Source organism: Sus scrofa, chromosome 3, assembly GCF_054392235.1.
Source record: "Sus scrofa isolate SSC_HxYL_T2T_F1_AM1 chromosome 3, Sscrofa_HxYL_maternal_Yorkshire_Landrace_v2.0, whole genome shotgun sequence".
Lineage (NCBI taxonomy): Eukaryota > Metazoa > Chordata > Mammalia > Artiodactyla > Suidae > Sus > Sus scrofa.
In genome coordinates, this window is record NC_139385.1 from 134,739,507 (window position 1) to 134,762,968 (window position 23,462).

General features: G+C 39.7%; 1 pseudogene; it reads right to left on the bottom strand.

Moving 5' to 3' along the window:
* Window positions 1-17,106: 17,106 nt before the first annotated feature.
* LOC100524491 (peroxiredoxin-1 pseudogene) lies at window positions 17,107-20,352 on the bottom strand (annotated as a pseudogene).
* Window positions 20,353-23,462: the final 3,110 nt, after the last annotated feature.

Consider the following 23,462-nt stretch of genomic DNA (forward strand, 5'->3'; position numbering starts at 1 on the left):
AGAGCCAGTTTTCTGGGCCCCATAAGTTCTTCCTTGCTTTACGTTCTTATCTTGGTGGAGCATCTTCTCTAGTAGCTGACTGAGTAGACATGCCTGAGAGCTGTCCTTTTTTTGAGTCTCTACAGTTCTAACAACAGTGAAAGAAAAGATGATAACCTCAGAGTCTTACCTTTTGGAAATTAAGAAATACTCTCCTAAGTAATATCTGGACCTGGAATAAGAGAAAAAAATCAATTTCTAATTAATCGTTTGGAGAACAATGCACATTTAGCACTAGTCAGAGTCCCAGCAGGAACCAGAACTCCACTCTGATAGTTTAACTCCAGAGAGTTTAGTAAAGTGATTATTGGAAAGCTTTTAATAAAGTTAAGAGAATCAAGAAGGTTGGGGCACCTCAAAATTAGTGACAATGGGAGACTCTTCTCACCATAGGCTTCAAGAGACAAAGTGAAGAAATAATGATAGAGGATTCCAGTGTGAATTGTAGCTATGGAGGAGATGCTTCCTGGGAGGGGTGTTGTCACTGCCACTGCAAATGCTGCTAGGATGGACAAGGAGGGAGGAGGGAAGAATTTGTCTTCCTTCCTCCTATAATTTCCTGCTGATGCCTCCCATGGTCTAAACCCAACTGAAATCTGTCCAATAGGAGGGCCTTGTTCATATAGCCCATTAGGGTAGGGTTCTGGGAGCATAGCATAGAGCAGAGAAGGGTGGAGAATGAAACTGCTGAGTAAAAATGGAGAATGGCATATACGTTCAGCCAAAACTATGAGAAACTTTTTTTTTTTTTTTTTTTTTTTTTGTCTTTTGTTGTTGTTGTTGCTGTTGTTGCTATTTCTTGGGCCGCTCCCGCGGCATATGGAGGTTCCCAGGCTAGGTGTCTAATCGGAGCTGTAGCCACCGGCCTACACCAGAGCCACAGCAAAGCGGGATCCGAGCCGCGTCTGCGACCTACACCACAGCTCAGGGCAACGCCGGATCGTTAACCCACTGAGCAAGGGCAGGGACCGAACCCGCAACCTCATGGTTCCTAGTCGGATTCGTTAACCACTGCGCCACGATGGGAACTCCTGAGAAACTTTTAAGGTTGAGCTGAAAGGCAAATTCACAGCCTCAAATGTATTTATTTCAAAGAAGAAAGACAAAAATGTGGGAATTATTGCCCATCTTAAAACATTATAAAATATAACAAAAGAAACTAGGAAGAAGAAAATATTAAAGAAAAGTTAGAATAAGTGATATAAAAAGCAAAGTGGGAGTCCCCATTGTGGCTCAATGGCTAATGAACCCGACTAGTATCCATGAGGACTCAGGTTCAATCCCTGATCTCACTCAGTGGATTACGGATCTGGTGTTGCTGTGAGCTGTGGTGCAGGTTGCAGATGCAGCTCAGATCCAGCATTGCTGTGGCTGTGGTGTAGGCTGGCAGCTATAGCTCTGATTTGAGCCCCTAGCCTGGGAATCTCCATATGTCATGGGTGTGGCCCTAAAAGACAAAAGACAAAAAAAATAAAAATAAAGAAAGAAAGAAAAAGCAAAGTAATAGCAGAAAAGATGTATAAATCCAAAAGTCATTTTCTTAAAAAAGACCAAATAAATGGATAAAGGCCTTGGAATTTGATGAAAGAAAAAACAGAAGGAAAATAACTAAAATTAGAAATGAAAAGGTAATAGCCACATGAATGGAAGAGAATAGCAAGGACTATTACATGAAACTTCCTTATACATGAAACTTTATTATCTTATAAAATTCAAATTACCAAAACAATCCAGGAAGAAATAGAAAACTTGAAAAATCCAACTACTGTTAAAAAAAGACATTAGAAAGAAGATCAATGATCAAATTTTTTTTTAGGAAACTTCATAAGCAGATGGCTTCACAGCTAACCTTCTTAAAATATTATTATAATCAATTTAAATGTTCTGTCAATTTCTGCTCTACAGCAAAGTGACCCAGTTATTTATACATATTTGTTTATATACTTTCTCTTTCTCATGTTATCTTGTGACTGGATATAGTTCCCTGTGCTATACAGCAGGACCTCATTGCTTATCCATTCTAAATGTAATGTTTGCATCTATAACTCCAAACTCCCAGTCCATCCCACTCCCTCCCCCTCCCTACTGGTAACCCCAAGTCTGTTCTTTAATCTAACCATTAGAGAATGGATTATCTTAATGCTAATTAAATTACCCAGGCTTTAAAAAAAGATCTCTCTTTGGAGTTCCTGTAGTGGCACAGCAGAAACGAATCCAACTAGGAACCATGAGGTTGCAGGTTCGATCCCTGGCCTTGCTCAGTGGGTTAAGGATCTGGTGTTGCTGTGAGCTGTGGTGTAGATCACAGACTTGGCTTGGATCTAGCCTTGCTGTGGCTGTGGCATAGGCTGGCAGCTACAGCTCCAATTCGATCCCTAGCCTGGAAATGTCCATACGCCACAGGTGTGGCCCTAAAAAGACAAAAAACAAAAACAAAAAACTCTCCATTTCATTTAACGAAGTGACCACAGTCTTAGTGGTCATTCCTGATAAGGAATGACTAAAACAAAAGAGCAAATGTTAGACCAGTGTTAGGAATAATGTTAGAAATCTAAATGCAGTGATAAAAATATAATGCAAACAGGCTATTTAAAATATAATATATTATGTTAAGCAGGGCTTATCCCCAAAATGCAAAGATGGTCTGATGCCAACCAAAAAATAATTTGTTGATACGCAAAAGTGAAAAAACAATGGTACTGTCAAATCAGTTGTTGCTGAAAAGGCATTTGCTAAAGCCAAGCAGAGTTTCCCAAGTGAACCAAGAGTAGAGGCGTCTATATAAATACAATAACAATAAAGGCAATATAGTAGGAACACTTCATTTGTGTAAAAGGAGGATTGCAGTTCCAAGAAAGAGAAGAGATTTAAAACTTAGGCCGTGATGGAGGAGCAGAGCAGGGAGGAGGCCTCAAGTGATCTCTGTAATCTTGACCTAGTTCCACTGGACAACCTACTTCACCGTGGTTATAGGGCATAATTTTGTTTATGCTTTATCTCGAGACTGCAACATTTTCTTGGTGTGACCTTGAGGTGTTTTTCCTCTGCCCTCCCTCCCTTTCTTCCTTCCTTCCACCGTCAGAGGAGAAAGTCTGCGATTCCCTCTGGGTGAGGAATGTGATGTTGGCTCCCTTCTTCCGCTGGTCTCTCTTTCCTAATCGCTCTGTATCTTTATGTGACCATTCTACATGCTGAAGGCTTTATTGTGGAAACGGAGGTTTACTTACAACAAAGTCATTGACTCACGCATGAGGAATGCCTACCAATTCTGAGTTCATTTTCTTTAAAAATGCTTTGATTGGGCATCTCTTGGATTCGGCGTGGCATGCCAAGTAATTACATCACTCACTGATTAATTGCTTTGTCTCACAATGGCCCTGGGAGGAAGTATCAGTACCATTTTACGAAAGAGGAAACTGAGGTTTCATGAGATGATGGGGAAATGATTTTGGCTGGTGAATAATTGTCAGAACTGGGATTTGGATCTATATTACCTAATTTCACACACACCACGGCTGACTCCTACCTCCTTCAGAATTGCAGATAACTGTAGAAAGTGGTGATGACAAAGTAGGTAAAGACCCAGGTTCTCTCTGAAGAAGAGAGAAGACACCTGCCGTAGAGGTTCGAACCCTCTTCTAGAACTGAATGCTGGGAAAGAATCATGGCCAACCATGAGTGAAGAGGAAGGCATAGCTTTGGGATTGGGGAGTTCCAGTTTACATTACGTTTTTATTAACTAGGTAAGAATGTTTGGATTACTTACTTCCTCTGCTCAATCTCCTTATTTCCTAAGTGCGGATGGCAGTGTAAATTTTCACAGGTGGTTCTTGGGAGTAAGATCCTGTAGGTAATGTGTCTGGCAAATTGCCTGCAACAGTTGGTGAACTGCCTTCAACAAATGCGCCTTCTCTGTCTTCAAACTAGGGTGATCCACTCTTCCTCTGGATATTTATTGAAGGGCTTTTCTCTGTCAGATCCAGGTACCTTACATGGAAGGAAATAGGAGGTATTTTAGGAACGTGGTATTGTCGTTTTTTGCTTCTCTCTTGCAGTGGCCATGGAAATTACCCCCAAATTTAGATGTGGCATAATTATGCGACTACAGCAATTTCAGAATCTTTCTTGCTGTTCGGTTTCAAATCTCTCAGGGAATAACTTGGTAAGAAAGAAGCTAGTAATTTTTATAGAAATTAGTAACTCTAATCCTTTTATTCTGAAAAGATTTGCTACTAATAATCTTTCATTTACATTTGGGTATTTTTGAAGTTGAAGTCTAAGGCATTTTATACTTTGATTTTAGTGCCTGCTATTTTAAGAGAACATGATTACCGACTACCGTTAATATGTTTTAGCTTCACAACTTTCAGCAAAATAATTTTCAAGTTCTTAAAGATAATACATAGGTAATACCCTTATCAGTAAAAAGTGCTTAGGATTGCTAAAAAAAAAGTTCAAAATTATGAAATATGCCATATGCTAAGCATTATGTTTTTTTATAAGGCCATTTGCTGGTATTAAGATAGGATTTTTTTGCTGTGTGGAAGATATGGAAATTTCTGCCTTACATCATGATACATTCTACTTCCTTGGCTAAAAATCTTTCATTATCTCTTTTGTAAAATGAATCTTTGGGCTCTGGAGAACAAAATCCTTAGGAATTATGAATAAAGGATAAAATTTTCTTTTCATAGTGTCTCCAGATGAGAGGAAATGATTCAGGAAAGATAGGTATTAGCATTTGTAAGCAGTAGGTCTGTAATTTCTTTGGAAGACTACATTGTTGGAAGCTCATATTGTTACATTTCAAGTAACTTCCTTAGGTAATTACTTTATCACATTTCAACTAAGTTTATTACTTCAAAATATACAAGTATACATACATATTATGTTAACATAGTTTTAGAATATTAGTTATTAGTTCAATTAATTGTCATATGCAGCTTCCTTAAAGTGAAATGACGTTAATTTATTGACCATCTAGTTTGTCCAGATAGTTTCTTTCTTTTTCTTTTTTTTTTTTTTTAGGGTCACACCTGTGGCGTATGGCAGTCCCTAGGCTAGGGGTTGAATTAGAGCTGCAGCTGTCTGTGCCACAGCCAGAGCAACACCAGATCCAAGCTGCAGCTTGTGGCAACACCAGATCCTTAACCCACTGAGTGAGGCCAGGGACTAAACCTGCATCCCCATGTATACTAGTCAGGTTCTTAACCGGTTGAGCCACAACGGGAACTCCCTGTCCAGGTAATTTCAGGTGCATGTTTTTCTTACAACTTAGCCTGAAAGGTAACTTTCACAATCTCCATTTATAGATTTAGAACCTTACACAGAAGAGCTGTGTAACATAGTAAAATTCACACATCTAGCCATGAGAAGAATTACATTACTAATCTCACACAGATTCCATAGCCCTTCCTCTGTCAAGCTTGGAAATTAAATCTAGAAAGGCTTTCTCTTCCAGGCTAACACATGTATTCTTTATTACTCCATGTGTGCTAAGACTGTGGGGAATATGGTTCTCTTTCTTGGATTTCTGGAAACTATAGGAATATGTTCTGTGTGTCAATTATGAGGACATATTTTGGTGTTAAGGAATTATTTTAATGCTCATGTTCCCACGGGATGCTCACCTTTGTTTTGGAGACTTCCAGCTTGGATTTTTTAAACTCTGAGAAGTGTGGAGTCAGTTGGTTGAGACACATTTCCATTGGGAGTATTTATGGAAAATACTAGCAAAACCTGCTCTTTTCTCAATGGTGCTAAGTCAGTCTAAGTGGTGAATGAAGGAAACATTTGCTAAGCAGCTATAGTATGGAAAGCAGTGAAAAGAGGTTGTATAGATTTGCAACTGGATGCTAGTGTTCTTACCCACCAGATATTCAGGATTAAATAAATCGCTATCAAATAGATGGTCAAAATGAGCATGAGAAGGTCATGCAAAATGCCCCAGGGGCCCAAGGGTGATGGATGCACTGCTGTTCAGGGGGATAAGAAAATAGCTCCTTCAGTAGGGATGTGCGATGAGCCTTAATGGTGTGGGTCAGGTTTGCACAGCTGGTGGATGCTGCCTGAGGACGCTGCCCAAGCACAGGTGTGTAGGGAGGAATGCGTAGGAACATTTGGCCAAGAGAAACCCCTACCCCTCATGTGATTCTTGGACTCTGTTCAGCGTTATTCACTTTGACCTCATACTCTACTTTCAAATCTCTCCTAGTTTTCCTGGCATCTTTCTTTAGAGCTGGTTTTCTCACTATGTCTTCTCTTGACTCTTTGGACCTCACACCCAGCTACATTTGTCTAGTTTTTTTTTTTTTTTTTTTTTTTTAAAAGAATGAAGCAAGCTTCTCTATCATCCATGCTTTAGGTGCTTTCTCTGGGACTCATATTCACCATCCAGGGAAAATAACTCACCTGGTCGAGCTCAGTCCCCAGAATCACACATTTCAGTACAAGTCTTCCTGAGGTGGTTCTCTCTGGCCTAACTTGGGTTCTGTTAGAACTCAAGAAAGAGACAGCATTCTAATTGCATACCTTCCAATTGTATGGTTCTTCAAGAAAAGGAATAGTCAGCAATAAGGCCAGATGGTGGAAGGCTTTACTGGCCAATATGCAGTTTGTTTTTGATTTTACGGGCAAGAGAAAGCAATGAAGAGTTGTGAGCAGAGGAAAATGTGATTAGTATGGAGATGGTGTGATGAACTGGGAGCTATGCAGTAGGCTAGACAGGGATGAGCAGGATGTGGTATTTGTAGAGAGGGGAGTAGCGAGGAGGGGATGGATTCTAGAATCCAAAACAGAATATTTGGTGAGGATTCCTTCCTTGAAAAATGTTTGGTTTGTTAGGCACAATTCAATGCTGGGATTTTAGAGTTGTTTTTTCCTGTATCTTTGCCACCTGAATTTTTATTTTATTTTATTTTGCTTTTTAGGGCTGCACCCCCAGCATATGGAGGTGGCTAGGCTAGGGGTCAAATCAGCTGCCAGCCTACACCAGAGCCATAGCAATGTGGGATCTGAGCCATGTCTGCAACCTACACCACAGCTCACAGCAATGCCGGGTCCTTAACCTGCTGAGTAAGGCCAGGGATTGAACCCACAACCTAATGGTTCCCAGTTGGATTTGTTTCCACTGCACCACAATGGGAAGTCCCTGAATTCTTACAATGTTGTTTTGTGCAATTAGTAAAATCTGGCGGATTACAAAAAAATACATCAGATAAGATTTGGTGACCACTTTGTAGAAATTGACAGTACATTGTATATCAACTATAATAAAAATTAAAATAAAAGATTTGGTGATCAGTTAGATGTTTGGAATGAGGCAAAGGGAAGGCAGCTGAGGTTCTCACTCTCCCAGTGGGCAGCGTTGCTGTCTTGAATGAGCAAAAGAGATGCTATTCCCGAGTGGGCCACTGGTCCTCAACCTCCCGGCCCTGTGCCTCCCAGGAGCAGGGGCATTCTATAACATCTGTCATTTAAAAAATATGCCAACCCAGACATATTCAGAAGGGTTATGAAATTTCATGGTGTTTTCAAGTCTGACTATGAAAAATTTATTTTCCTGTCTGTCAATTTAAGAAGGTTAAGTATCCCTTGGGATCATGTTTATCTATCTGGGTTTCACTTCAAATAAAACAAGGACCCTGTCCTCAATTCCTTTATATTTTATAGAACTCTCAGCAGTGTGGGAGGAAATATTGACCTCCTGTTGCTCAGAATTGGTCTAAAACAGGAGAATGGCCTTCCGGCTCCCAAAATTAAAAATTGCTAATACACATTTACCCAGTTTTGGGATTCTACTAAGTTTTCATCCCTTTTTTTCTTCTCTGTTGAACACGCTTTTCCCATTTTATTCATCTTGGGTACTGTCCTTTGAAGAGGGTGGGGAGGAAAAGGAATCATGTTAGGATTTGGATAAGCCAGTCAGATTCTGGCTCAAGGTACGATAGGAGTGACATGGAACTATTGCCCAGAGTTATTTTTATATTATCAGGAGGTACATTTATTCATCCCACATATACCTATGGGCTATAGGCCTATGCTAGGTACCAGTTTTAGAGAAGGAAAAAAGGGACACAGCCCTCGTCTTCAGGAAATTCGTGGTCAATGAACAGACACACCAGCAGATCACTGTAAAGGCTCTGATGGAATAATGCTCAAGGCAGATGAGGAGGTCAAGCTGCAGGTTTGCTGGAAGGCTTCCTGTAGGAGGTCATTTGAACTGAACCTTCATTGTTGAGGAATTAGGAAAAGACACTTCCGGCAGAAGTAACAGCATGTATGACAGCATAAAGACTTAAAAGAGAATGTTTGGGAGAGACAGAGACAGGAGGAAGGATGGAGAGAGGGACAGAAATTGAGGTGGGTTCATCCTTCAAGGCCCGGCTGTCAAGTCTCTGACCACCAAGCTGATGGAGTCTGGAGCTTATCTTGAGGACGGTGAGAGCCATGGAGTGTGATAAACCTGCGCTGACATGCTCTGTATTGTAGAAAGTCTGATCTGGGCTGCATTACTTGATCTCACACCCACATCCTACTGCCCCATTTCTTGCTTTTCTACATAGTAAACTTCTCAAAGGAAGTTACTGGTTCTCTTCATTTCTTCACTGCCCTCTCCATTTCCCCCCCTTTCCAACCTGGTTTCTGTTCCCATTTCAGTCGAACTTTTCATTAGGATTATCACATACCACTCTAATAGGCCCTCCTTTGTTTTTATTTTTTTTAGGTTTTGTAGTGATATTCCTCGTAGTTGTTATTTCCTTCCTGATATTCTTCTCAGCCACTCTGACTCCCTCTTCTTCCCCTCTCATCTCACAGGCTTTTGCTTCTCCAATTTCTTTCTATGTTTTTTTTTTTTTTTTTCTCCATGACTTCTGAATGTAAGAGCACTCCAGAGCTCAGTCTTGGACACTCTCTTTCATATGGAAAAACTTTCTCTAGGCCATTTCATCTGCAGCCTTGATTTTAAATTCCATTTTTACATTGACGAATCTCAAATTTATGTTTCTAGTCCTTACCTGTATGTTAAACTCCAAACTCCTCAAACCCACTGCTTTTGTGGATGTCTCATGGACATCAAAACAGGATTTTTGATTCTGCTTCCTCCTCATTCATACTTTTAGTATTCTAGTGTTCTGTGTCTCAGAAAAGGACATTATTATCCACCTGATTATTCAATCCCCAGACCTAAGTGTTGATATAATCCTTGATGTTCTCTTTTCAGAGCAGTCTTTATATCTTTGCATTAGGAAATCTATTCATGAGATCCTGCTGTGTAGCATTTGCAACTATGTCTAGTCACTTATGATGGAGCATGAGAATGTGAGAAAAAAAATGTATATATGTATGTGTGACTGGGTCACCTTGTTGTACAGTAGAAAATTGTAAACCAGATCTGATGGAAAAAATAAAAATCATTTAAAAAATCCCCCAATTTTTAAAGAGCAGTTTTGAACTTAAGAGGCAGGTACAGAGATTTCCTATATACTCTGCTCCCATCCATGCATAGCCTCTCCTATTACCTGCATCCTCCCCTAGCCTGGTACATTTGAGATAGTTGGTGAATCTGCATTGATATATCATAATCCCTCATGGTGCTGTACATTCTATGGGTTTGGATAAATATCTACCAACACGTATCAATCACTGTAGTATCATATGGAGTATTTCCAATGCCCTAAAGATCCTCTGTCTGCTGCCTATTTAACGCCACCTGCCACACTCCTCCCCCATAAGCCCTTGGCAACCATTGATCTTTCTACTGTCTCCATAGTTTTGCTTTTTTCAGAGTGCCATATAATTGGAATCTTACAGCCTTTTCAGGTTGGCTCCCTTAAATTAGCAATATGCATTTAAGTTTCCTCCGTGTCTTTTCATTACTTGGTAGCTCATTTCCTCTTAGTGCTGAGTACTGTTCCATTGTCTGTATGTACTACGGTTTTTTAATTCATTCATCTACGGAAGGGCATTTCAATTGCTTCCAAATTTTGGCAATATGAATAAAGCTACTGTAAACATCTCTGTGGAGATGTTTGTGTGGACATATTTTCAACTCCTTTGGGAAAATACCAAGGAACATGATTTTTGGGTCAGATGGTAAGAATATATTTAGATTTGTGAAAAACTTCTGTCCTCCAAAGTAGCTATACCATTCTGCATCCCCGTCAGCAATAAACGAGAATTTCTCTGGTTCCATATACTGATTAGCATTTGGTTTTCTTGGTGCTCTGGATTTTGGCTATTCTATTAGGTATGTAATGATATTTCATTTTTGTTTTGATTTTCACTGTCCTGATGACATATGATATAAATTGCCATTTCATAGTCTTCTTTATCATACTGTATAGTCTTCAATGAGGTATTTGTTAAGGTTGGGCCATTTTTTAAATCAGGTTGTTTGTTTTCTTATTGTTGACTATTAAGAATTCTCTTTATATTTTAGATAACAATCCTTTGTCAACTGTGCCTTTTGTCATTGTTTTCCCCCAGCCTGTGGTTTGCCTTCTTCTCTTGACATTGACATTGTCTTTCACAGAGAAGTTTTTAATTTTAATGAAGTCTAGCTTATCAATGATTTCTTTCATAGATTGCGACTTTGGTGTTGTATCTAAAAAGTCATTGCTATACCCAAGATTACCTCAGTTTTCTCCTATTCTATCTTATAGGAGTTTATAATTTTTTTTTTACACTTAGGTCTGTGATCTAGTTTTAGTTGTTTTTTTTTTTGTGTGTAAGGTCTATGTCTAGATTCATTCTTTTGCACACTGATGTCAGTTATTCCTTCATAATATGTTGGAAAAACTATACCTTTGCTACATTGTACTGCCTTTGCTCCTTTGTCAAAGATTTCAGTGATCTCCTATGCATCCCAATGATCTATTTGTCTATTCCTTTGCCAATCTCACATTGTCTTCATTACTGTATCTTTATAGTAAGTCTTGAATTTGGGTAGTGTCAGTCCTCCCATTTTTTTCTTCTCCAATATTTTTGTTGGCTATTTTGGGTATTTCATATCTCCCATATAAAAAAATTAGAATTAGCTTGTTGATATCCTCAAAAATACTTGCTGGGATTTTGATTAGGATTGCTTTGAATCTATAAATCAAGTTGGGAAGAACTGACATCTTGGCACTATTGAGTCTTCTTATCCATGAACGTGGAATATCTCTTTACTTCTTTAGTTCCTCTTTGATTTTGTTCATTAGAGTTTTGTAGTTTTCCTCATATAAATCTTGTACATACTTTGTTAGATTTATACAAAATTATCTCATTTTCTTCTGAGCTAATGCAAGTGGTATTTAAATTTCAAATTCCACTTGTTCATTGGTAGTAAATAGAAAAATGATTGATTTTTGTATATTAACCTTGTGTCCTGCAACTTTTATATAATCACTTATTGGTTCCAGGAAGGTTTTTTTTTTGGCTAAATCATTCAGATTTTCTACATAGACGATCATGTCATCTGTGAACAAAGCCAGCTGAATTTCTTTCTTCCCAATCCATAAAACTTAGATTTCCTCTTATCTTATTGTATTAGTTAGTCCTTCCAGTAGATTACTGAAAAAGAGTGGTGAGAGAGATCACTCATTGCCTTGTTCCTGATCTTTGTGGGATGACTTCAAGTTTCTTTTCATTCTATTTTTAAAAATGTATATTGAATACTTCCCTGTCTTTCCATCTTTACTACCAACGTTTTAGTCCAAGACATCCATAGCCTAAATAGCTGTGTTTTTTTTTTTTTCCTGAGCTTCCAGGCTGTTACAACCCCAGTTCCATTCTCCACATAACAGTAAGAATACAATTTTCAGTTATAAAGCGTATTGCATACTTTTCCTCTTTAAAAGTATTCCAGATTCAAGACATGGCCTTTAGGGCCCTATATAACTCAGACCCAGTCTTCTCTCTGATTTTATGTCCTCTCTCTCCCTCCTTTTCATATTCACCATCCACCAAGGACTTTTTTCTTCCTCTCGCCTCAGGGCCTTTGTACTGTCCCATCTGTCTGGAACTATCTTTACTATTATTTCTACATGGCTGCATTCTTTCACCATTCAGACACCCTCTTTATTTCCTTCACAGCACTTGTTAGTATTTACAGTTTCATTTATTTTTATATTGTATGCATTCTCCCCTGGAGTGTAAGTTCCTGAGGAAGAGCTCTGGGCTGTCTTGCTCACTGCAGTGTCCTTAATGCTAAACCAGGGCATGCACACAATAGGTGTGCAATCAATTTTTCTTTATATAAATACAAAATGATGTCATATCACACAACTCTATAGCATATTTTTAAGATAAACATTGACACAGAAAAGAGTTTCTATGCTTTCCCCTGTCTGTCATTCTATCTGTCCCTCACTGTTCCTGGGGTGAGTGACCACAGTTCCAATGTGGTCAGATGCTGGGACTTGTTTTCTAGTGAGTGTGCCTGTGAAAGTTTGTTTACACAGGAGCAACTCTTCTTTTTACTGCAGACTGAGCCTCTCCAATTCTCTTGACATCTGCTGCGTTGTTACAACCTCATGGTCAGATGTTGGTGCTGCTATGAGTTAGGTTTAGGATGAGGGAGTAGTTCCCAGAGTCCCTTTAGGGCTCTTCATGTTCTCATTCTGTTTGTAACACAGCTCTGTGTTGAAGTTTGAACACAAGCCTGATTCTTTTTTTTTTTTTTTTTTTTTTGCCATTTCTTGGGCCGCTCCCGCAGCATATGGAGGTTCCCAGGCTAGGGGTCGAATCGGAGCTGTAGCCGCCAGCCTATGCCGGAGCCACAGCAACGCAGGATCCGAGCCACATCTGCAACCTACACCACAGCTCACGGTAACACCAGATCGTTGACCCACTGAGCAAGGGCAGGGATCGAACCCGCAGCCTCATGGTTCCTAATCAGATTCGTTAACCACTGCGCCACGACGGGAACTCCAAGCCTAATTCTTTATAAAAGTTGGTACTTGGGAGTTCCTGTCATGGCACAGCAGAAACTAATCCAACTAGGAACCATGAGGTTGCGGGTTCCGATCCCTGGCCTCGCTCAGTGGGTTGGGGATCTGGCATTGTGGTGAGCTGTGGTGTAGGTCGCAGATGTGGCTCGGATCTGGTGTTGCTGTGGCTGTGGAGTAGGATGGTAGCAACAGCTCCGATTAACCCCTAACCTGGAAACCTCCATATGCCATGGGTGCAGCCCTAAAAAGACAAAAAAAAAAAAAATTGGTACTTTGATTCATCTTTGAGTGAAGCCTGCAATTATGGGGACACTGCCTGGCAGGGCAAGGCAGGTTTGCACATTCTGGGCCCTGAGGGCATTGGCATTCTCTGCTGGCAAGTGTCCTCCCATCTACCTCTGGGTGGACATCTGATGTTCCACTCTCATGTTGCATTTAGATTCCTTCAGGTTCTAATCTCTAGCTTTTTTGGGGAGGGCAGGGACCTCCTGAGAGGGTGTCCTATTCATCAACAGCTACATTGTCTATAGTGATGGAGCTGGTGTAGGAATTCTTGTTTCTTGGCTCTGAATCTTAGTGACATTTTGCCCCAACATTCTGCCCTTGGACATTGCCTATATGTCAGGAATCACTTCTGAAGCTTCTGTATGGATTAGCCTGTTGTCATTATCAGGTACAAAGAAACTTTGACTTAACCATCTATGTTGATAAATTTTCTTGTCTATCTTCCATGTTAAAAGGAGGCAAGAGAAATTGCAAACATAAAACACTCCTAATCATTCGGTATATATTTTTCAGATTAAGGGATCAAAATATAAACTGCAACACTAATGCTATCTTTGTGATGCACATATTTAATATCACTTTACTTTTGCAGTATTAGTTATAAATTTAACAAAGATGCTTTCTGGAGAAAATATTGGCACTTTGCAAAGGTAAAGAAAATGCTTATCAAGAAGAGATGTATGTGCACCTTGCAGCTTCTTTTCATTTTCTTTATCTGGACTAAGCACAAAAATTACCATGTCTTTCAGTAGAATCTTTAATATGTAAATGTGAAATTAAGCAAATGCTTAAGTGGACATATTTCACACACATTTTACTGTTGTATACATCGTCACTGCTGTGCTTATGCTTCCTTTCTCCCTTTGTGGAATCTAATTTTAGATTTTATGTAGGCGAGTATAATCACCAGGAGATACAGTGTAGTTCATGTGAATGATAAAATAATGAAAGTGCGGATGGGCAGCTGAAGGAAAACAGATGACACTGATATGGCTCTTTGGACAGAGTATATTGCTGCATTTTTAACACTATGATTAACAAAACTTGATCAAACTTCTATTATAAGCATGTCGTTCGTTAATGGCTTATTCTTTCTCTGGCAAAGGCATTGCTCTCTCCCATAACCTTCTGAGGGGAAATTAAAGCAAAATGTAGTCCTTAGGGGAGCTCCTCTGTGGCACAATTGGATCCACATTGTCTCTGGAGCACAAGGACTTAGGTTTGGTCCTTGGCCCTGAACAGTGGGTTAAAGAATCTGGTGATGCAGCAGCTGTGGCATAGGTCACAGCTGTGGAGTAGGTTGCAACTATGGCTTGGATCTGATCCCTGGCCTGGGAACTCCATATACTGTGGGGTGGCCAGGAAGGAAAAAAAGAAAAAGAAAAAAAGCAGTCCTTAGGAATTTGTATTCAGGCTGTGGGGACCCAGGGTCGTCCACCTCAAAATGTGCCTCATGGCATATCGAGTACTTTGAATTAAACTTAAGAGGAGTTCCCACTGTGGCTCACCTGTAACAAACCCAACTAGCATCTATAAGAACACAGATTCGATCTCTGGCTTTGCTCAGTGGGTTAAGGATCTGGTGTTGCCATGAGCTGTGGTGTAGGTCACAGACAAGGTTCGGATAGGGTGTTACTGTGGTTATAGTCTAGGCTGGCAGCTGCAGCTGCAATTCGACCCTTAGCCTGGGAACTTCCATATGCCGAGGGTACAGCCCTAAAAGGCAAATAAATACACAAAGTTACTTAAGAAATGGCCAACACAAGAGAGACACTGACTGTCCTTTCTGACTCCCAGAAGACAGGAAGTAATTATCTCCCGTGCAAGGGGCCCTCTGAAGCTGAAGCTAGAAGGACACTCTTATCTCCAGGAATTGGGGCTGAGAAGCCTATATGAACAAGTCTTGTTACTTCTTCAATTGACTTCCCCAAGCCCACACTCTGTCTAGATTCTTCACTAATTGAGCACCCAAGCCTAAATCTCTCTGTCCTGTCAATTCCTCACAAATTTGTTGTTCCTTTGTTTAAAAAGTATAAAAGCTGCCTGTTTTGGCCACTTCTCAGATCCTATTTCTGTGAGACTCCCATGCACATGAATTAAAATTTGTTTCTTTTTCTCTTGTTAATCTGTCTTGTGTTAATTTAATTCTTGGTACAGCTACAAGAACCCACAGACGGTAGAAGGGGAAATTCCAGATGCTGAATAATTTGGTGGGAAGAGTGATTAAAGTTTTCTCTTCTGAGGAAGAACCCATTTGGGATTATTTTGTTCCCTTGGTCATTTCTCTGAGGATTACTTCACTCTCTCCATCTTCCCGTGTGGCTGGCAGCATGGACTTTTCTAAAAACCCCTGTTTTGAAAGGTAAGTATGGAACCCTGGCAAAGGAGGCGTGGATAGCTTAGGTGCGTTTTCTCTCTGCTTTGGGGGAAGATTCTGTCTTTTCCCCGGATTCATCTTTCCATGCCGTCTCATTATGAGGGTGAAACTGTGAGAGTGAGGATCAGGGTGTGTGTCTGGGGAGATGGTTCCAGGAAGCGGTTCGGTCATGCTTTTAGTCTAGAAGGGCAAAGCGAAACCTGGTGCCTTGGAGCGCAAGTGCAGTTCTGCTCTTCTGACCAATAGGATTAATTCAGGAGATAAGAATGTTAACTTTGGACTTGTGACCAGAGCCCGTATTTTCATTAATCACAACTGCTACAGTGAATGTACACTTAGGAGAGCCCTGCGGTCAGCTGAGTGTGGGGCTAGGAGAACAGGGCCTTGGGGAAATGCTAGGATGATGACAGTCTCTCTTCCTCTTTCTTCTCCTCCCAAGTTACCATATCAGAACAGGTAGAATTTACCCATTCTTCGTCTGCTGTGTTCTCATCTTTGTTCTTCTAAAGACTTGCAGTTGTATGTAATCTACATTCATCACCAGACATTTTGGTAGGTTCCCAAGTTATCTCATATCTGGTTAAAGCCCATTCTGTGGTACTGGAATTGGCAAACTTTCTCTGTTAAAAGACCTGCTAGTAAATCTTTTATGGACCATGCAGTCTCTGGTGAAACTGCTCAACTCTGCCACTGCAGTGCAAACATAAACATAAATAACATGGAAATGAGTAAATAAAACAAAAACAGGTGGCAGGCTGGATTGGTCCACAGGCTCTAGTCGGCCAAATTCAGTCTGTTAGTTTCCTTGGAAAAGATTCATAAGTGTAGGATTCCCTGAGTTTTAAGTATTTAATCATTCTGCTTTAGACTTTATTCTTGAAGGATATCTGCCCTGGTCATAGAGCCCTTAGTTCACACTTTTTCTTCCTTGAGTCTTACATTTTTTTCACCATGAGTTTTCTTTCTCTGCTTCTGTTGAGATGTCTGATGCCAATCTGATTTTTTTTTTCTTTGTAAATAGCTTTTTTTTTTTTTTCTGTTGCCCTGGAGGCCCAGAAAAATCTGTTGTTGTTTGTTTGTTTGTTTTGTTTTGGCTTTGAAGTCCAGTAGTTTTTCTGGGCTATACCTTGGAAGTTGAACAATCAGGGTAAATTTTCCTAGATACATTGTGGGTCTCTTTGTTTACATTTTATTTTATTTTGTTAGTTCAAGTTTAATAGAAACCACAAAAAATCTAAAGTGATACCTTACCTCAATACATATCAGTAGGCCTCCCCCATAATACTGCTCAGGCCTTTCCCTCCAGAGGCAGAAATGCCTGGCCTCCCAGATCCTGCAGGAAAGGCCTTGTCCTGTCCCATTACCACATTTTGGCTGAGTGTACGGTCTTGTGTTTTAAGCATGATGGTTCAGAAGAGGTATTTTTCTCATGGCTGCCCTCTATAGCCTGGCCCTAAAATGGCCCAGCACTCACTTCTGCTTAGAGAAATATTCTTTGCTCTTCTGGACAGATGATATCAAGCCAGCTAGACACACTTCTCAGTATTTGTCAATAAACTGGAAGGTCTGACTCTCAGTGTCTTCTTCACAGAGTGGCCAACAAGGAGGTCATTTATGATGATCTTTCAAAGGGCATCTTTATCATCAATAATTAAATGTCCCCTGAGTGAAAGGCCTTCATCAACCTTTAATACCTAGTAGTCCTGAGCAGTGGTGTGTTTGGGGTCTGAGACCCAGGGGGTCTTCACGGGTCCTGTCCTCCTTGTTCTTGCGTGTATTGATCTATGCCAGGAAGTGAGAATCCACAGAAGCACCAATCACTTGGCAGTTGAGTTTCTTAAATTTTTCTGTCCTATCACGAAAAGCGCTGATCTTCACGGAGCACCCAAAGGAGAAGCCAAGAGTATAAAAGAAGAATGCAATATATTTTCCTTTGTAGTCAGATGGACTGACATCTTTGAGCTGTCCACTGGCCATAACAGCCATTGCTTTGAAGTGGGGACACAGTGCCCAATTTTGGTGTTTTCTGAAGATGTATTGCTTCAGGAATATTGAAGTTCTCAGAGAGAATCCACCAAGACCAGAGAAGATACCCATTGTGGGTCTTTTCAATATGAATATTTGGGTCTTGTTTCATTTTGGAAATTTTCTTGGATTATAATGTAAAACATGCTATTCTATTGTTTTTTTTTTTTCTTTAGAAACTACATTATACATATGCTGGATCATCTTTGATGATCTTTGAAATTTCTTTCCTCTAGTAACTTTTTAGTCTTCTTCATTTTGTCTTTGTTCTTTTGGTTGTTTATATTACTTTTTCCAGTGTCTCTTGTTGTATGTTCAGCAAACCTATGCTTATATAAACCTTGTAATTTATTATTTATTTCTCAGGTATTTTTATCTTTCTCTTCAATTTCTCTCTTGTTTCTTTTTTCCCCACTGGTTTTGGTAGAAAATGGATAAGAACACAGCCTGAGAAGCCACATGGTGGCTGAGAAAGGCATGGTGACCCAGAGGTCAGGTACCTCAAGGATATGGGATTGAGTCATCTCACCTATTAAACCACCCAGACGAGCTAGCTGATAAGGAGAGGAATCTGAAGTGATTAGATGAGGAGGATGGGACATATCAAGTGTGGCCCTCTGAAGTTAGATGCATAAGGAGGGACTTTAGTTTGTCTCATTATGCAATCAAAATTCTGGAGCACTTAGAAGTGAGAGAGTGTGATGGAGGATAATATGAAAAAAAGAACACATATATATGTATTTGTATATATATATGTGTATGACTGGGTCACTTTTCTGTACAGCAGAAATTGGCATGGCATTGTAAATCAACTATACTTTAAGTAAAAGAAGTGAGATAGTAAAGAAAGCAAGAGAGAGTAGGGGTAAAGTCAATGATGGTTGCATTTAGATCTGTAGTTAATGGTGGCTCAGTCCTGCTAGAGACTTCCGGAATTACCATTTAGAATATATCTCAGAATTATCCAACTGAGAGATGGGGAAGCTGCTATATTTTCCAGAGTCTCATCCTGTTAAATCTCTAGCACTTGTGGATAACCCTGCGCAAGGGCTGAGCATCATTCTAATTGCAGGGGAATGGCCTCAGTGAAGAGGCAGAAAGAGGCAGGTACTTGAATAGGAATTTGTCATCAGGTTTGGGAATCAGCAGTAACAGAATTTAATGTGCTAGATCATTTGCTTATTTTTTTTTGTCATTTTTCTTTTAATTTGTATAATGATTTTTATTTTTTCCATTATAGCTGTTTTACAGTATTGTGTCAATTTTTTACTATACAGCATGGTGACCCAGTTATACATACATGTACACATTTTTCTCCTCACACTATCATGTACCATTGTAAGTGACTAGACATAGTTTCCAGTGCTACACAGCAGGATCTCATTCCTATTCCATTTCAAAGGCAATAGTCTGCATCTATTAACCCCAAGCTCCCAATCCACCCCACCCCCTCTTCCTCCCCCTTGGCAACCACAAGTCTTTTCTCCAGGTCCATGATTTTCTTTTCAGTGGAAAGATTCATTTGTGTCATATATTAGATTCCAGATATAAGTGATATCATATGGTATTTGTCTTTCTCTTTCTGACTTACTTCACTCAGTATGAGAATCTCTAGTTCCATCCATGTTGTTGCTGCAAATGGCATTATTTTGTTCTTTTTCATTTGCTTATTTATTTCATTTCCTATCTCCTTCCACTGGCTGTAAGGACATGAAGGCAAAGGCTGGTTCAAGAGTACCGGTTCTCAGAAATCCCTCCATCCCCTACTCCCTGTTATAAGGTGAAGCATACTTTGTAGTTAGAGGATTTGTTAGAACCAAATGGAAGTGATGAGGAATACTTTTCTGAAGAAAGGGAAATGGAAAGTGGTTCATTTTGGCATCAGTGCCCTCCTGTAGCAGGTGCCCAGATGCTGGCCTTGGGTCTCGTAGAATGCTTTCATGACATTCTCACAAACACACCTCTGATGTGGCATAATTGCTCTCTTGGGCATTCTGCCCTCTGCCTGACCTTTCAGAGGTCACGCTCCTCAGCATCTTTGAACCTTTTATGAACTGACATGAGTAATTTCCAGGATGAAAAAAGCAAAGTGTAAAACATGTCTTTAGTCTGATATCTTTTGTGTAACAAAGAAGGGAAACATAAGAATCTATGCATCCATCTGCTCAACCCGTGACTTGTGAGCTATAGTGAAGCCTGGGCAAAATGATAAAATAGACACGCTTGGCTCTAATAGGAGTGAACTCATGAATAATATTTTCGAAATCTCTTTATCTGCTTCTGTTGTTTTCAGTGGAAAGAATTGCTAGGCCTGATCATTTTCTTTGGAACAAGGGATGATCTTACACACTTTTAAAATAACTTAAGATGAAGTAAAACAATAACATCTGCTTGAATATAAATACAATATTTAAACTTAAACCAATGTGAGTCTTAAGCTACCTGCTTTCCAATTTTTCAATTTTTTTTTCGAATGTTCAGGGGAACAAATCAGCCATTAAAAGCACCAGACATAAGTCATTTTATTGCACTTTGCTTTACTGCACTTGGCGGATACTGTATTTTTCGCCAGTGGAAGGTTTATGGCAGCCCGGTGTTAAGCATCAGTGCCATTTCCCCAACAGCACCGGCTCACTTGGTGACTCTGTGCCACATCTTGGTAATTCTTGATTTTTCTTCACACTTTTTCATTATCGTTATATCTGTTGTGTTGTTTTATGACCAGTGATCTTTGATGTGACCACTACAACTCACTGAAGGTTCAGCTGATGGTTAGCATTTTTCAGCAATAAGGTATGTGCATATTTTAGATGTAATGCTTTTGCACACTTACTAGACTATAATATAGTGTAAGATAACTTTTCTATGCATTGGAAAACCCCAAAATGTGTGTGACTAGCTTTATTGCAACATTCGATTGATTTGGAACGGAACCTGCAATCCCTCCAAGGCATGACTTACTTAAAAACACATATGCCAGAGTGTATGTTTTTCCTTTGCCTCATGTTCCAATATGGCTCATCTCAGGAGTGATATTTAATTAAAGTTTTGGGAAAAAAATCGATGGAGAGGGCTGTTGGAAGGACAAACCATAGAGATGAATTATACAAGACAGTTTAGGAGCAAAGCCCTTAGTACTTTATTCATTAGTTTAAGCTCTCAAAGAGGAAAAAGAGGACACACCTAGTGCAATTGGTGAAGAAACCACAGAGGGTCTAGAGTCCTGGGCTGTAAGTCACCAAGACAACACTCTGTGCCTGTAGCCTCCGCTGTGCAAGGATGAGAAAAGTCTCAGGATAGTGACTTGAGTGAGAAAGGATTTTCAGATGCTACCATATACAAGTTATATGAATACATTCTGTGCTTTTCTATGGGCTTTTAGTTTCAAGTCATTATTAGTAATTTACACATGGGTCTTCCCATAGTGAAACTTTAGTCCTTTGCAACAAATCCTATTCCTGTCCTGTTAAAATGCAAAATTAATATAGCTACTTCAAATATTGAAAGGACAAAATAAATACCTGGTCAACGTGCCCTATAGCAACAAATGCCATCATTAATCTGGATCCCTATCTCAACAGGAAGGGAGGCATGGTTTGGTAGGCAGATCAAAGGGTTTGGAACCAGATTCATGTAGATGTGGCTTCCGGCTTTGCTATTTATAAGCAGTTACATAAGGCAAGCTGCTTAACCTCTCTGATTTCCCATTTCCTCAATTGTAAAATAAAGCCAATAATTGAGACACTCCATGTAAATCACACAGCAGTATCTGGTGCCCAGTAGGTGATCCATCAAAGGCACCTGTCCTTGAGGTCTGGCGATGAACGAGGTGGAGTGAGAAATCTTTGGTTTGAATCCCCGCTCACTTGGTTGATCACAGACATGTTTTTATCTTTTTCTGGGCCTCTGCACGGCTGTCATGATGATTAGAAAAGAAAGTAACAATGCCAGGAACACAGTAAGCAATCAAATAGGAAATGCCCTCTCTCTGTTTTAAAAATCTGTGCAGGCACATTTAAGAAAAATGTGTAAACTGAAAAGGTGGAAACGTGGCCCTTTCCTTACAATAGCAAAACAAAACTCTCAGAAGATAGAGAGGGGCCATCATCTTTTACTTATTTTTAAAATTCAATTATGGGATGAATGGGTAGTTTGGGTTTGGTAGATGCAAACTATTACATTTAGAATGGATAAGCAATGAGGTCCTACTGTACAGCACAGGGAACTATATCTATCCAATCTCTTGGGGTAGAACATGATAGAAGATAGTATAAGAAAAAAATGTATATATATATGAATGACTGGGTCACTATACCATACAGCAGAAACTGACACAATGCTGTAAATCAACTCTAATAAAAGTAGACAAAGAAATACTTTTAAAAAATTAAAAAACAAACTCATTTATATCTATGATCTTGAAAGTGTGCTAATTAATGACAACAACCTCTCTTGAACTTTTCAGTTTAAAAAGTGCTTCCATGTGCATGACTGTGCTCACAGATGCTTGCTGAACTGCTAAATGGACGAGCCATGGTGGGCATCTGACAACATCCTATTCAAAACACAGACCTGACAAAGTAAGATGTTTGCCCTTGGCTGGGTCTTGAGGTAGAACATTTACGGGTTTATTCTTCCAGGCCCGTTGCTTAGGTCTTTCGCACACCTGACGCCATGCTGCCTGGGACTTTTCATGTTGTTTGCAAACATCATATAATTAATCTACCCATCTGCAACCCCTCAACTCTCCTGAGCCATCGTGTAGAGACAAAGCTGTCAAGAAATGTTTTGGGTGGCTTTCTATTCAGAAAACTGCTACGGCTCAGTGCAAATTGTATTGACTCCTGGAACATGGCCAGCAAGGCTGGTTTCCTGACCTAGCCACAGACAAGTCTCTAAACTCCACTTAATGATATATCAGCTTGTTTCATTTACCTGATAGAAGGTTTTATTTGCCACTCTTAAGCTCCTACAGTTTATTCTGTTTGCTTTTCATTTCTCTGCCTAGCTTATAAACTGTTTGAGGATCTTTTTTGGCATAAAAGTCTATAAGGCTTCTATGACTGACACGGTCAGGTATATATCATTATTATTGCTCATAGTGTCAGTTATATCTATGACTTGTTAGTGGTTTCCTAGCATCAGAATTCTCCAGAGCCATTTCTGAATTGTGTGGATATCATTACGATGCTAAGCCAAGGCCCTTCTCAGATAATCTACTTTTTTTTTTTTTTTTGTGGTTCAAATGAATATTGACTCTAGTTGTTGATTGTCATTAAATCTGCTTAGCAGGATTTTTTAGAAAGATCCTGTTGTCTCAAGAGGGAGTCCTATGCCCTCAGTGGTCAATTTTCAGCCATATAACCTCATTTGACCATTACATTTTAATCAGTACATGATTAAGTAGAATGAGTGAGAAGAATATTTGACGTGGTACTTGGAAACATGGATTTCACTTAGACCCTGGCCACTTCAGAGATAAGAGCTCTTTGGCAAGTCACTTAACACCTCTGGAATTTGTTCCTGCATTCAAAAACTAATAAGGAAAATTCTAGATGAATACACATAGATACACTATTGCTGCTATACCGTCAGCTTATTTGCATTTGTAATGTGCAACAAACCAGTAACCAAACGTGTTCTGTCCCATTGCAATAGGAATGGACCGAGAAAGAGACAGAGGAGCCTGGCATCTGGAGATCAGATTGTTACTAGTATCATAAGGTTGGGGTCACGGATTGATCTGTAGCCAGTGTTAGTCTTGCTATTATTACCCACTTGACTAGAGAACCCAGAACAGC